The 12,345-nt window shown below is 42.2% G+C and overlaps 1 protein-coding gene across 5 annotated transcripts in view; it reads left to right on the top strand.

Annotated features, from left to right (window-relative positions):
- The window catches only part of PHKA1 (phosphorylase kinase regulatory subunit alpha 1), a 3,177,076-nt gene that overhangs the window by 841,336 nt on the left and 2,323,395 nt on the right, over positions 1-12,345 (top strand). The gene's annotated exons all lie outside the window — the stretch shown is intronic.

A 12,345-nucleotide genomic window follows, 5' to 3' on the forward strand; every position in this document is an offset into this window, starting at 1 on the left:
ATCTGTATTTCCTTATCTGGACGACTGGCTCCTCACCACCCCAGTCAGGCATCAATTGGTACATAAGACAGATCGATTTTTACAGACCTGTTCAATGCTGGGAATTACTATAAACCATGCAAAGTCTCAACTGCAACCCACCCAAAGACTAGAGTTCATCGGAGCACTATTCGTGATTATGTGTATGGTTGCCTCCATTCCCTATCCTCATCTTCTCAACATCAGAAATGAAAAAAAGAAGATAATTTGCAGTTCAAGAATTTCGCCCAGGAAAGCATTACAAGCTGTGCCCTTGATGGCGGCAGCCATTACTCTAGATGTTCTTCTAGTCGCATGTTTCTTATTCAGTACATATGTGTTTACTCCTCTTGCTACCCGAACGTCTGGCCAGTATACAAAAGATTTCTGTCTCTAGTTTGTGGGGCATCTGGCGTGGCCAGTAGAACATGGACCATAAATGTGACATCTGCACACACCAGCCCTCAGAACTTCTCAGCTGCCAGTCGAACGTTAGGTGTTCCTGCCTTCCCATCCATTGGATTCTAGAGAAATCAGGTAAGTACCCCACTGGGAAACCTTTTCCTTCATTTATTTTGTTTCTAATACTTCATGTCATCGAGAAAGGGCAAGTGTAAGTGCAGCCATCAGATACCTCACAAGGACGCCCACGATCAGTGTCTGTTTTATTTAGGTAGATCGCACGACTACAAGACCTGCACCATCTGCCAGGCGTTTGTGCCCCAAACTCTCTGCAGCTGTCTCCATGTGCTCAACCTATACCTAGAAAACAATGTCTCAAAGTTAGTGTTAAGTATGGAGGGTTCTGTTGAACCAAGACAGGGCTACTATTGATGCTGCACCTCCTTCATCCGCACTCAGCCTGTGGTCGACCTTGGCCTGGTTGAAGATTCTGGCTCTGCTGCTTCATATACAGTGGGTTCCTACATCGAAGCCACACAATCCTGCGCTGAGGGCACGTCCTCAGGGGCTTTTCCAATGCTGGAGGGGACCTGCAATTTCAGTAGGAACGTCAGATTCTTCCATTAACTTATATTCGCCCTATACTAGCCTTCTTCCATTTAGACGCCCGCTAGGCCATCTCTCAAAAAGAAGGAAAAAAGAAAGCATGCGTCTCCTGCTCCTGAAAGTTCCCTGGACTGGCAGGCCTTCAGCCAAAGCCTGTTTAATGGCTTTACTTCCTTACGGCCTACCACTCCAGGGACATCCACAATCCCTCCTCCTATACTGAGCCCTAGGCGTCGGACATCAGTTCCCTCTGAGGGAAGAGGAGGAATTTTCTGATTCTTCTGAAGAATCCCTTTCATATACCTCCCAGCTGCCTTCTCCCTCTGGGATATGGCTCCCCAGCGGAAGAATCCGTTGTCCCTGACTTCCCAGTAGAGGATTTATTTTTGGGGAAACTATTACTAAAATGAAGGAACATTTCAAGTGAGAATCACCTGAAATGACAGAGGTACAGAAAAGGTATTTTGACCTCATTCAGATGGATTCCCAAACTCCTACTACTGTTCCGCCAATTTTACCTGCTTTTCTGGATGCCTTCTCAACAGCATCCTTGAACCCTGACTGACAGCCACTTGCTCCACGCAGAACTGGTAGGTTTTATAAAGTCCCTGAGACTGCTAAATTTCTAATCATGTCCTCCTGCAGACCCTGCCACAATTTCCATTTCTACTGATAAGAGTTCAAAATTATTGCCTTCCACCACCCTCCTCCCTGCTGACAAGGACAGCAAAACCATGGAATGTTTGGGTAAGAAAATATATACTTCTGCTACTTTGGCTTTCAGATCTACTAATTACCAGACACTCTTGACAAAATGTCTTAACTGTTTTGGAGAATATCTCAAAGGAATTGTCTGATTCCCTGGATTTTGCTGCCAAAGCTTAATTGTCTTCCCTAGTTGCTCTTATTTCTCAGGTTACCTGGACTCTATCAAGTGCAGTTATGATGCTGCTGAGGCCTCGGCCAGGTCAGCAGGATCAGCATCTGTCTTGAGACGGTACTCCTAGCTACACCTCCAACCTCTACCAGATGACTTTAGAGCTAAGCTGGTCGATGCTCCTTTGGACAATACAGCCCTGTTTGGAACAAAAGTGGCAGACTTATTCAAGCCATTACAACAAAAGGGGAAAGCGATGCAGGATTTAAAACATCTCCTGGTTTCTCCTGTTCCAAAATTGCAGAGGAATTACCCAGCAAAAAAACAATTTATCAGAAAGCACTCACACACTTCTGCCTCCACAAAGCCGAGGAAAACCTCCAGGAAGCAACCTGCTCCTACCAGACCCCCCCCATCTACTAGCCAGAGTCTGCCCTTTCAAGACAGGGCAGGTAGTGTGACTACCTGCCAACGTTAGAACCCCCACTTTCTCCCTGTATCCCTCTCTGTGAGTCTCTCTCTTTGTCTCCAAGTGTGGAGACTTATCAATTCAGACAAATGGGTCCTTTCTATAATGGGAAACTGGTATTTTATGACTTGGGTCATGTCTCCAAAGAGAAGGGTATCCCACAGCCCCCAAAAGAGAAGCTCCCCGCTATTGCAGCCTGTGCTAGACAACCTTATGGCTCAAGGCACCATTCAAACAGTTCCAGTGTCTGCAAAAGGAAGAGACTTCTACTCCAGGATTTTCCTGGTTCCAAGAAAAGATGGTCCCAGGAGACCAATTATGGACCTCTCACTACTCAACCTCTTCCTTCAGGTACCAACCTTCAGGATGCTGACCTTACCATCTCTTTCCGTTCCTACTCCCCCAAAGGTTTATGGCCACCTTAGATATCAAGGATGCCTACCTTCTCATCCCTGTAAGACTTCAGGAAATACCGGAGGTTCTCTGTGGACTCCTCTCATTTTCAATTTTCTGCCTTGCCCTTTGGGCTTACCACTGCACCCAGAGTCTTCACCAAATGTCTGTCTCCAGTTATTATCTTCTGCAGGACATAAGAAATCCAGATATTCCCTTACCTGGATGACCTGCTTATTCAGGCAGACTGCAAACAGGCCCTCCTGCAACACTTAATAGTTGCCATTACTCTCCTGCAGTCCCTAGGATTTCAGATCAATTTCCCAAAATCCCAATTGGAACCTACTCAAGACAGTGCCTTCTTGGGGTGCAGGATTCGTACAGACATCATGAAAGCCTACCTGCCCCCACAAAAGGTAGAAAGCTTGACAGAACGGGTTCCTATCGTGTGATCGAAAATTGTAAATGGCGAACGCATATTGAACTAACCCGATTGGTCGAAACATCGCACTCGTAACACTGAAATCACCATACAGAATATTTCCCTTTACTTCAATGCAGTGCGATCTTGGAGTAGGGATATTTAAGTAGTGGGGGTGTGGGAGGTGCAGGGGGGCTTGCCCCTTTGCCTACAGCATTTAGGTAAGTATAGTTTTTTATTTTATTATATTTTCAAAATTTCATACATCGCTCATATAGTGTTCAATGTTTGAAACTTTCAGAAATATAATATAGACCCTGACAGAACACCTACTTCTGTTCTTCCAGACCACAGACTTTGACCACAAGGTGGTACCTCAAGCTCCTGGGCTGCATGGCATCCACTATCCCCATGTTACCTTTAGCAAGACTCCATTTGAGGAAATTGCAATGGTTCTTCAGGTCAGTTTGGACCCAGCACTCCCACCCCTCAAGTACAGGGTACCCCTCCTGCATTGCTTCAAACAAGAAATTAACTTGTGGCTGAAGCTGGTGAACCTCAACACTGGTCTTCCCCTCCAGCCACCTCAACCCAAACAGATCATGAACACAGATTTCTCAGACTTGAGCTGGGGAACAACTCTGGGGCACCTGACAGTGCAAGGAGTGTGGCCAAGACCACACAGGAAAGAACACATCAGTAGCCAAGAAATGAGGGCAATATTGGCCCTGCGAGCCTTCCATACCAGTCTCCAACAAGGACCACTAAAAATCTTTACCAAAAATACCACAGTGCTGTGTCATCTCAACAAGCAAGGGGAGACCAAATCTTATTTGCTTTGCAAACTAGCTCTCCTGATGTGGGAACTGGCCACCTCCCAGAGAGTAACCTTACAGGTGGTTTGCATACCTTCACAGCAGAATTCTCAGCAGATCCATGATGAACACACAGGAATGAATGTGTCACAGTGATGTTTTCCTGGACCTAGTTCACCAGTGGGATACACCTCAAATAAACCTGTTTGCCTCCTCCATCAACAGGCAACTTCCTTCCTTCTGCACTAGACGTCCAGACCTTCAGGCTATGGCAACAGATGCCTTCTCAGTCTCCTTCTCTATGCATTCCTCCCCTTCCCCCTTGTTCAGAAGGTCCTGCTAAAGATCCAGCAGGACAGATCAGAAATCTTGCTGGTGACTCCCTTTTGGCCAAGACAGCATTGATTTCCACTCCTTACAGCTACCCAAGGACAATCCCCACAAGTTACTCCTCAGAGTGGACCTTCTCACACAGCACAAGGGATCCCAAATACATCCACAGTGGCAGTCTCTTCACCTCACCCTGTGGATGATAGGATACTGATCCCTTTCAGACACCTGTACAGTGAGGACCTGCTCACTGTCATGCAGGAGGCCAGGAAACCAATTACCAGGAAATTTTACCTATCTTAGTGTAAGAGGTTTTCCATGTGGTTTTTACAAAAGGCAGTTGGACCCACTGAAAAGTGAGATCCCTCTAGTACTGTCTTACCTGTGTGAACAATTGCAAACAGAGTTAGCTTTCTCATCCATTAAGACCCACTTGTCTGCTGTTTCAGCACGTCTTCCCCTGGATTCCCCCCTAGCTTCCAGAATGCTGGCAAATCTTTTCCTTAAAAGGGTCCTTCATCTCAGACCACCTAGGAAACCCTCTCCCCCTCCGTGGGACCTCATCTGTGTTTTAGAGAAGCTCACGCCTCCCCCATTCGAGACAGCTGCTAAAGTTTCCCTAAAACATTGCACATGGAAGACTGTCCTCCTTGTGGCTTTGACCTCAGCCAGGAGAGTGTCGGAGTTGCAAGCCCTCATGGCAATTCAACCCTTGTAGTATTCCACACTGACAGGATTACTCTTGGAACTAACCCTTCATTTATGCCCAACGTGGTGAACAACCTTTTCCTAAATCAAGCCATCCACCTACCGACCTTCTTCCCTAACCCACAGGGAGACAGTGAGAGAGTGTCCATTCCCTTTATGTGCACAGGCAACTCAGATTTTATCTGCACAAAACAAAGTCCATCAGACATGCTGATCAGCTGTTTGTCTCCTCCCACCCCAGGGCCTTAGTGAAGGCAGTATCTAAGTAAACACTTTCAGCATGGGTTTCCAAAGCTATTACATTTTGCTATAAACACCATGCAAAGTCCCTGCAAGGGTACTGTCAAAGCACACTCCACCAGGGCATTGGCCTTCTCAGGGGACTTCTTCAGGGGTTTGGATACCTCCACTGTACTGGAAGCAGCTATTTGGTCTTTGGTGCATACCTTCACCAAACATTACAAGTTAGATCACATTTCTAGGGCCCGAGCTGGTTTTGCCAGGACTATCCTCCATGGATTCCTGGAGAACTAGGCCACCTCTCCCTTCTTCACAGTGAGCTTTGGCACTCACCCATATGTACTGAATACTGCAACATGTGAATAGGACATAGAAAAGTTGTGTAAAATTTTACCATAACCATAGATGTCCTCTTCCATGTTGCCGTATTCCTTCCCACCCACCTAGCCCCCCCCCCCCCCCCCGTTACAGGACATTTCCCATTCTGGATGGCACAGGGTGGCGTTACCCTTGCTAGGGCTGCTTCCGACTGAGGCTCACATTTCTGAGTGTGTAGATGTCACTTTTATGGCCCATGTTCCGCTGGCCATGTTAACATCCCACGCACCATGCAGTGACTGAAATCTTTTGTATACTGGCCGGACGTTCGGGTAGCAAGAGGAATGAACCCATATGTACTGAATACTGCAACATCTATGGTTATTGCAAGATTTTACACAATTTTTCTTTCCTGTGGCGAGATAAGGTATGAGGGTTCTACAGTAGATTCGGCAAACACAATGGTCCTTGACCCCCACCCCATTTCAGCAATAAGAATATCTCAAACTTGTAAGGATTATCTCAAGTGGTGGATTCAGTCTAATTAACCTCAGCAAGGTTGCCCATTCGTCCTACCTCATCCTAAGGCTTTGGTGACCACAGACGCCTCCCAGATAGGGTGGGGGGGATTATCTGGGAAAACTGTTCAAGGCAGTTGGTCCCCCGAAGAGGCCAATTTGTGTAACTGTCCTGGAGATGAAAGAGGTGCTTCTAGCATTGGGAGCATCCCAAGGCTCCCTTCCTCTGGGAACGATTGCAATCCAAGCAGACAACATGTCAGTCATTTGGTATGTCAACAAACAAGGAGGAACCTGATCTTGCCCTCTATGTTGAGAAGCCCTCAAGAGTATGGCAGTGAGCGATCTCATCCATTTGCTTTCTGGTAGCAGCTTACATTCCGGGGAAGTCCAGCATGATTCCAGTCAGGGTCAGCAGATCCATTCTGTTGCCTCGCAAGTGGTCCCTCAACCACAGAGTAGTGAAAATTATTTTTTGTTGGTGGGGCCAACCCTGCTGTGACCTATTTGGGCCCCCTGAACAACAAATGCAAGAGCTTCTTTGCCTTTATCCCCCTATGTGTAAGTCTCCAAGGGACGCCTTGTACATGGTTGTCCCCCAGTCTCTTGTATATCTACCTCACAACTCATGTGATCCCCAAGTGTTTACAGAAAGCATCCAGATTGAAGACCGGGATAATCCTCATTGCACCTTACTGGCCTCAGCAGATATGGTTACCCTTACTATGGCCTCATCTACTAGCTCCACCATTGATTTTGAATCCAGTTCTAAAACTTCTGTCGCATCCGACAGGATTGACTCCTCTGGACCTAACAAATCTCAAACTAACTGCATGGTTTCTCCAGTTCTCATTATAGCCAGACAGACTAGATTATCTTCCCCTGTCTGTTCCATTTTGTTATCCTTCCATAAACCTTCTATGAGTAAGTTTTATAAGAAAATATAAAAAAAGAAAATGGAAAAGGTTTGTCATTTGGGCTAAACAGCATGATGTAGCGCCTGTCACAGTACCCACCTATGCAGTTCTCCAGTACCTTACAGAATTGTTTCACAAAAGAGCTAGTGCTTCTACCATTAAAGTACAGTTAGCTGTTTCAAACTTTCATGTATGAATTTCAAATTCTTCATTGGCATCTGCCAAAATTTAAGTGTTTCTGAAAGGTATGCTTTTCCTGAGACCCAGTTTGAAGGATCCTGTATCTCCTTGGGACCTTTCCTTAGTACGTCTGTCTTTAACTGCTTCTACCTTTGAACTAGCAGCCAAGTGTGCATTGAACATTTTCTCCTGGAACATTGTCTTACTAGTTGCCAGAACCTCTGCTAGGAGAGTTTGAGATTCAAGCCTTATCTTCTAAACACCCTTATCTCATTTTTCTCAAGGACAGGGTATCTTTGTGACCAGTGCTTCCTTTCTACAAAATGTGATGTCAGAAATGAACATCAGTCAAGCCATCAACCTGCGAGTATTTTTTCCAAAGTACAGTAATAAGGGAGAATTTCTTCTCCACTCACTTGATGTCCATAGGCGGTTATGTTACTACCTGCATAGGACTAAACAGTTCAGAAAGTCAAACCAACTAATTGTTCCCATTGCACACCAAAAATTAGGCCAACCTGTTAAAAGTGACTATAGGCAAGTGGATTGCATTACTTTGGCTTACACAGTCTCAAATGTTTCTCTACAGGAACCGGTAAAAACTCATTCCACCAGATCAGTGGTGACATCCTTGGTTTTTCAGTCTAGAGCTTCGATATGGCATTTGTTCAGCTGCTACATTTTCAAATTGGTTTGGTCTCGAGGTAGATCAATATTTGGCTCAACTGTTCCCCGGTATGTCCTTCTTTAGGATCCACGCAGGGCTTAGGTAGCTGGGAACTTTGTCCCATTACTAAGGATTTATTAAAATTGCAACATCAAATAAAGAAATTTTGTGCTCACCATACCATTCCATCTGTGTTGTCTATTTTCATTCAGCTTCACATCCCCACCCTCCAACTCCCTTCCCTCCATCTTCCTTATCTCGATATTTTCTGCCTCAAGGTGAACGTGATAAGATTGAGGAGTAATCTCTGTAAACCTGGTATTGTATGTTTTATCATTCTTAATGTAGTCATAACCAGTTTCCTTTTTGTCAAGAATAGTTTAGTCTCTGCTTTTCTTATAAGTTCTGTGATTTATAATATAAAGGTCCTTTTTTTGACGTGTTCTTTTGTCTCTCAAGCTATGGGTATAATCTGAGATGACAGGGCAGCAGTGCATTGTGGGTAGAGGAGAGCTCAAACTTTTCCTACAAGTTGTAGTAACAGCTGATTTGGATCCGACCTCTGATCCGGAACCTATTTGTGGGGTGGAATGAAAACAAACAGAGATGGAACGTTATGGTGAGTACATAACTTTTTATGTACTCCTCATAACTTTCCATCCGTGTTGTCCATTTTCATACTTCCTTATATCCCCACCCACCATCCCACATCCTTTTTAATGACTGACTTCTGGAGGAATGAGAGGCTTTAAGGACACTACTGTCCTTTCTGTTGAGCTCCAGATATGGCATATCATAACTGTCTTTTTGTCTAGCAGAAAACAAGATCCGAGAGATGTTAGGGGTTGCTGCATAATGGATAGGGAAGGAGCTCAAGTTTTTTGTTGGCCACAAGCTAGTGTAACAGCCAATTTGGAGCTGAGAATCTGATCCAAACCCATTAGTTGAGGAAGAATGAAAATGGGCAACACAGATGAAATGTTATGGTGAGTACATAACTTTTGTTTGTCTCAGTTATTTTTAAGTGTAGTTAGAATACTAATGTAAATGGCTTCTCCTGTTTTTTTTTCTTTGTCTCTTCTTCTCCTTGTTCAGTTTTAAGAAATGAAGGCACTGCAATGTAAGAAAAATCTGGTTAAAAGAGCATGAGAAAAGAAAAATCATTGTGCTTTTTCTCATTCTTGCATAGGTGAGTGGCTGGGTTAAGCCTTTAGCTTAATCTAGTAGCAACTTTTAAGAGAAAGCAAGTAAATGGAAAAGAATATTGAATATTATAAGGCTTTTTTATAGTAAAAAAAATGTATGCTTGGCAAATTTATGTCTTGTTATTACGTCTCTAGGACAAAATCTGATAAAGAGAAATGGCTTGGAGAAAATGTTTTCCAAAAGCGTTCATGTTTTCCCAGCTGAGAGAGCTATAAAGTTAAGACAAAGCCAGACAGCACTTAGTAGAAGCACAGGCTGTACCATGCGTCTTTAGGTTGTCTCAAGTCTGTGCATGTGACTCAGTTTGGAACATTTGCTCCTATTAGGAGGGTAAAACTTCAATATTTGAAAATGTACATAGTTTTGTGTGTTACTATTAAGTTAATAGGTTTTAGGAGATATCGGGTGTGTGTGTGTGCTGGAGGGCTTTCAATAAAACAAAAAATGTCACATGTGACACAGGCTCAAATGGAGATGACAAGAAACAACTGTGTGACAGATCAACCTGACAAAACAGTGTATGCATGTAACACAAAAGCTGGAACTAGATATTTAACAAAAAAGTTGCTATATATAAAAGTTGAGAATAATAACCTTTTAATATAAGGATGCTTTCTGTAATGTCTTTAAATGGCAGTGGTCTCACAGATACAAAAAAAGGAAGAGTAGTGAACTATATTAAAACATGTATTATGCAAATGACTATGCTACAAGTGATGCACTTGGAAATAACTGCATATGTGAATTTGATAAAGGTTTTCAGGATGGTTATTCAGTGGAATAACTGGGATAAAGGAAGAGATGAGTACTTATATTAATTGCAAGGGGAGCTACAATTGTGATAAAGGGGGTAAAAAGATAATGGTAGATATGTAGTACTAAAGGGCTTTTGGCAAGGGAGGGTTATGTTGGCATGTATTTATATTCCACCTATAACTGCTGTAATGGAACTTAAGAAAATTATGGGAGCAATCATTTTTCAGCAAGGTATATTACTTATAAGTGGGGACTGGATTTTGATTTGCAGTAGTGAAGATGTGTTTGGTGGGCCAAGAAGCGAAAGTATAACAAAGGAGGATAGACCTTTGAGAAAGTATATGAGAATATTTGGCATGGAAGATGTGAATTTAGTCGTAGGAGTTCATAGCGAATTTTGTTATTATTCCTCATGATACAAATACTGGACTAGGCTAAACAGAATTTGCATTTCACAAGAACATTTGCATTTAATTGAAGGTGTTGATAAGCACCCAATAACTATTTCAGGTCATGCGCTAATAACTAAAATAAAAACATAGGGTAATAAAATAAAAATGAGACACTGGCACTTTCCCACATATCTGTTGAAAAGAGGAATTTAAGGAATGGGTATTGAAAATTATTCAGAAGCTATTAGAGAATATAAAACTTTATTCTGTAAATATAACTAAGGAGTGGGATAAAGTTAAAGTGCATTTTAAAAATAGGGTAAAAATAAAAGAAAGGGAGACGGGGTTAAGTAATAATAAAAATTATTTGGAGGGACTGACAAATGTTAAAGTATTGCAGAGTAGCGGGAATCTAATAGAACAAGAAGAGGAGCAACTCCAGAATGCTAAACAGAAAATAAGGGATTACCTTGATAATATGCATAAGTTTATAAAGATTGTTGTTAAGTAACTTTTTTGATGATAACTCTAGAACACAAAATCTTTTATCTCGCCATCTCAGTAAACTGAAAGTAGAAAGTCACAAAGCTTTGGGAGCCTATAACAGGGAAGGTAACAAGATCCTGTAGGGGTATTAGAAATGTTTTGGAAATTCTGTGAAAGTCTGTATAAAGCACAGAATTATGGAAATCAAGAAAAGGTACAAATGGAAATGTTTATGGAGGAATTAATATGCCAAGGTTATAGGTAGTTGAGGCTCACTTGCTAAAAGGATAGGAGATGAGACACAAATGGTGATGTATAACCAATCTACAGGCAAGTCTCCAAGAGTAGATGGTATTCCTGTAGAAGTTTGGAAGCTAGGAGGGAAAAAAACTTATAAAGATCTGAAAGGTTTTGTTTAACAGTATTTTAAGATAAGTACCAACATCATGGAAGAAAGTGGTGTTATCTGTAATACCTAGAGAGGGTAAAGATCCATCAAATCCAGCATCATACCCGACCCATTTCAATACTAATCCATGATTATAAAGTGTCTGTGTTTATAATGGCTAAAAGAATGGCAAAAGTTATTCCAAAGTTGATAGCTATGGATCAGTTTGGTTTTATGGAGGGGAGGCAAACGTTTGACAGCATTAACAGAACATTGATTGTCCAGAGGGAAGCAGAATGTAAGAAAATACCACTGTTGTGTCTTTTGGTGTTACCACCTATCCCACTTTGCGAGGGACCAGTCCCTCTTTGGGCAGTTGTGTTCTGCAAAAATATTGTAAGAATGGCAACTGTCCTGAAATATTAGGGCAAAATTATTTCCTATATTTTATGTAATAGTTGCATAAAGCAGTTATTCTGTATCTGAAACACCTAAATGTTATAAGAAACAGAATAAGCAACTAAAATGCTACAAGAATAAGCTTTTATTTAGGCAAAAAAAGTGAAGTTATGTCCCTTGTACTGGCCGTGGGTATGTTTTGGCCTGCAAAATCTGATGCTTGTACCACAATTGTCCCACTTTGGCCATCTGAAAAGGTGGCAACCCTAGTGTCCTTATGCAGAGAAGGCATTTGATAGAATAAGCTGGGATTTTTTGAACAGGACAATGCAAGCATTTGCATTTCTTAATAAAATTGTAAGGTTGATTAGAAGGATATATGAGGGATCGGAGATGAAAATTAGAGGACGGGCACCTCTCTAATTTCTGCTTGAGCAGAAGAATCAGGCACTGGTGTCCTCATTTCTCTTTATTTGCATTTTATTTAGAACCATTTGGAAAAAAATAAGGGACGCAGAAATTTAGGGATATAATTGGTATGGTAGTCAAGAAAAGCTGGTTCTATCTGCAAATGTTATTTTATACCTGACAAAATCAGAAAAGGATATTAGAGTGTTGTGGAACATTTTGACAGTTTCAGATATTTACGGGATACAAAATTAATAAAGATAAAACAAAGGTAATAGGATTAAATTATATACCCACACACAAATTGGTTCAGCAGTATCCATATATATGGGAACATGATAAAATGAAGTATTCAGGAGTATGGATTAAAAATGATTCTGACGTGGCAGCTTAAGGATACGTGGGAAGAGACTAAACAAATGATAATACAA

This window comes from Protopterus annectens, chromosome 15.part0 (genome assembly GCF_019279795.1).
Source record: "Protopterus annectens isolate FY-2018-M chromosome 15.part0, PAN1.0, whole genome shotgun sequence".
Taxonomy (NCBI): Eukaryota; Metazoa; Chordata; order Ceratodontiformes; family Protopteridae; genus Protopterus; species Protopterus annectens.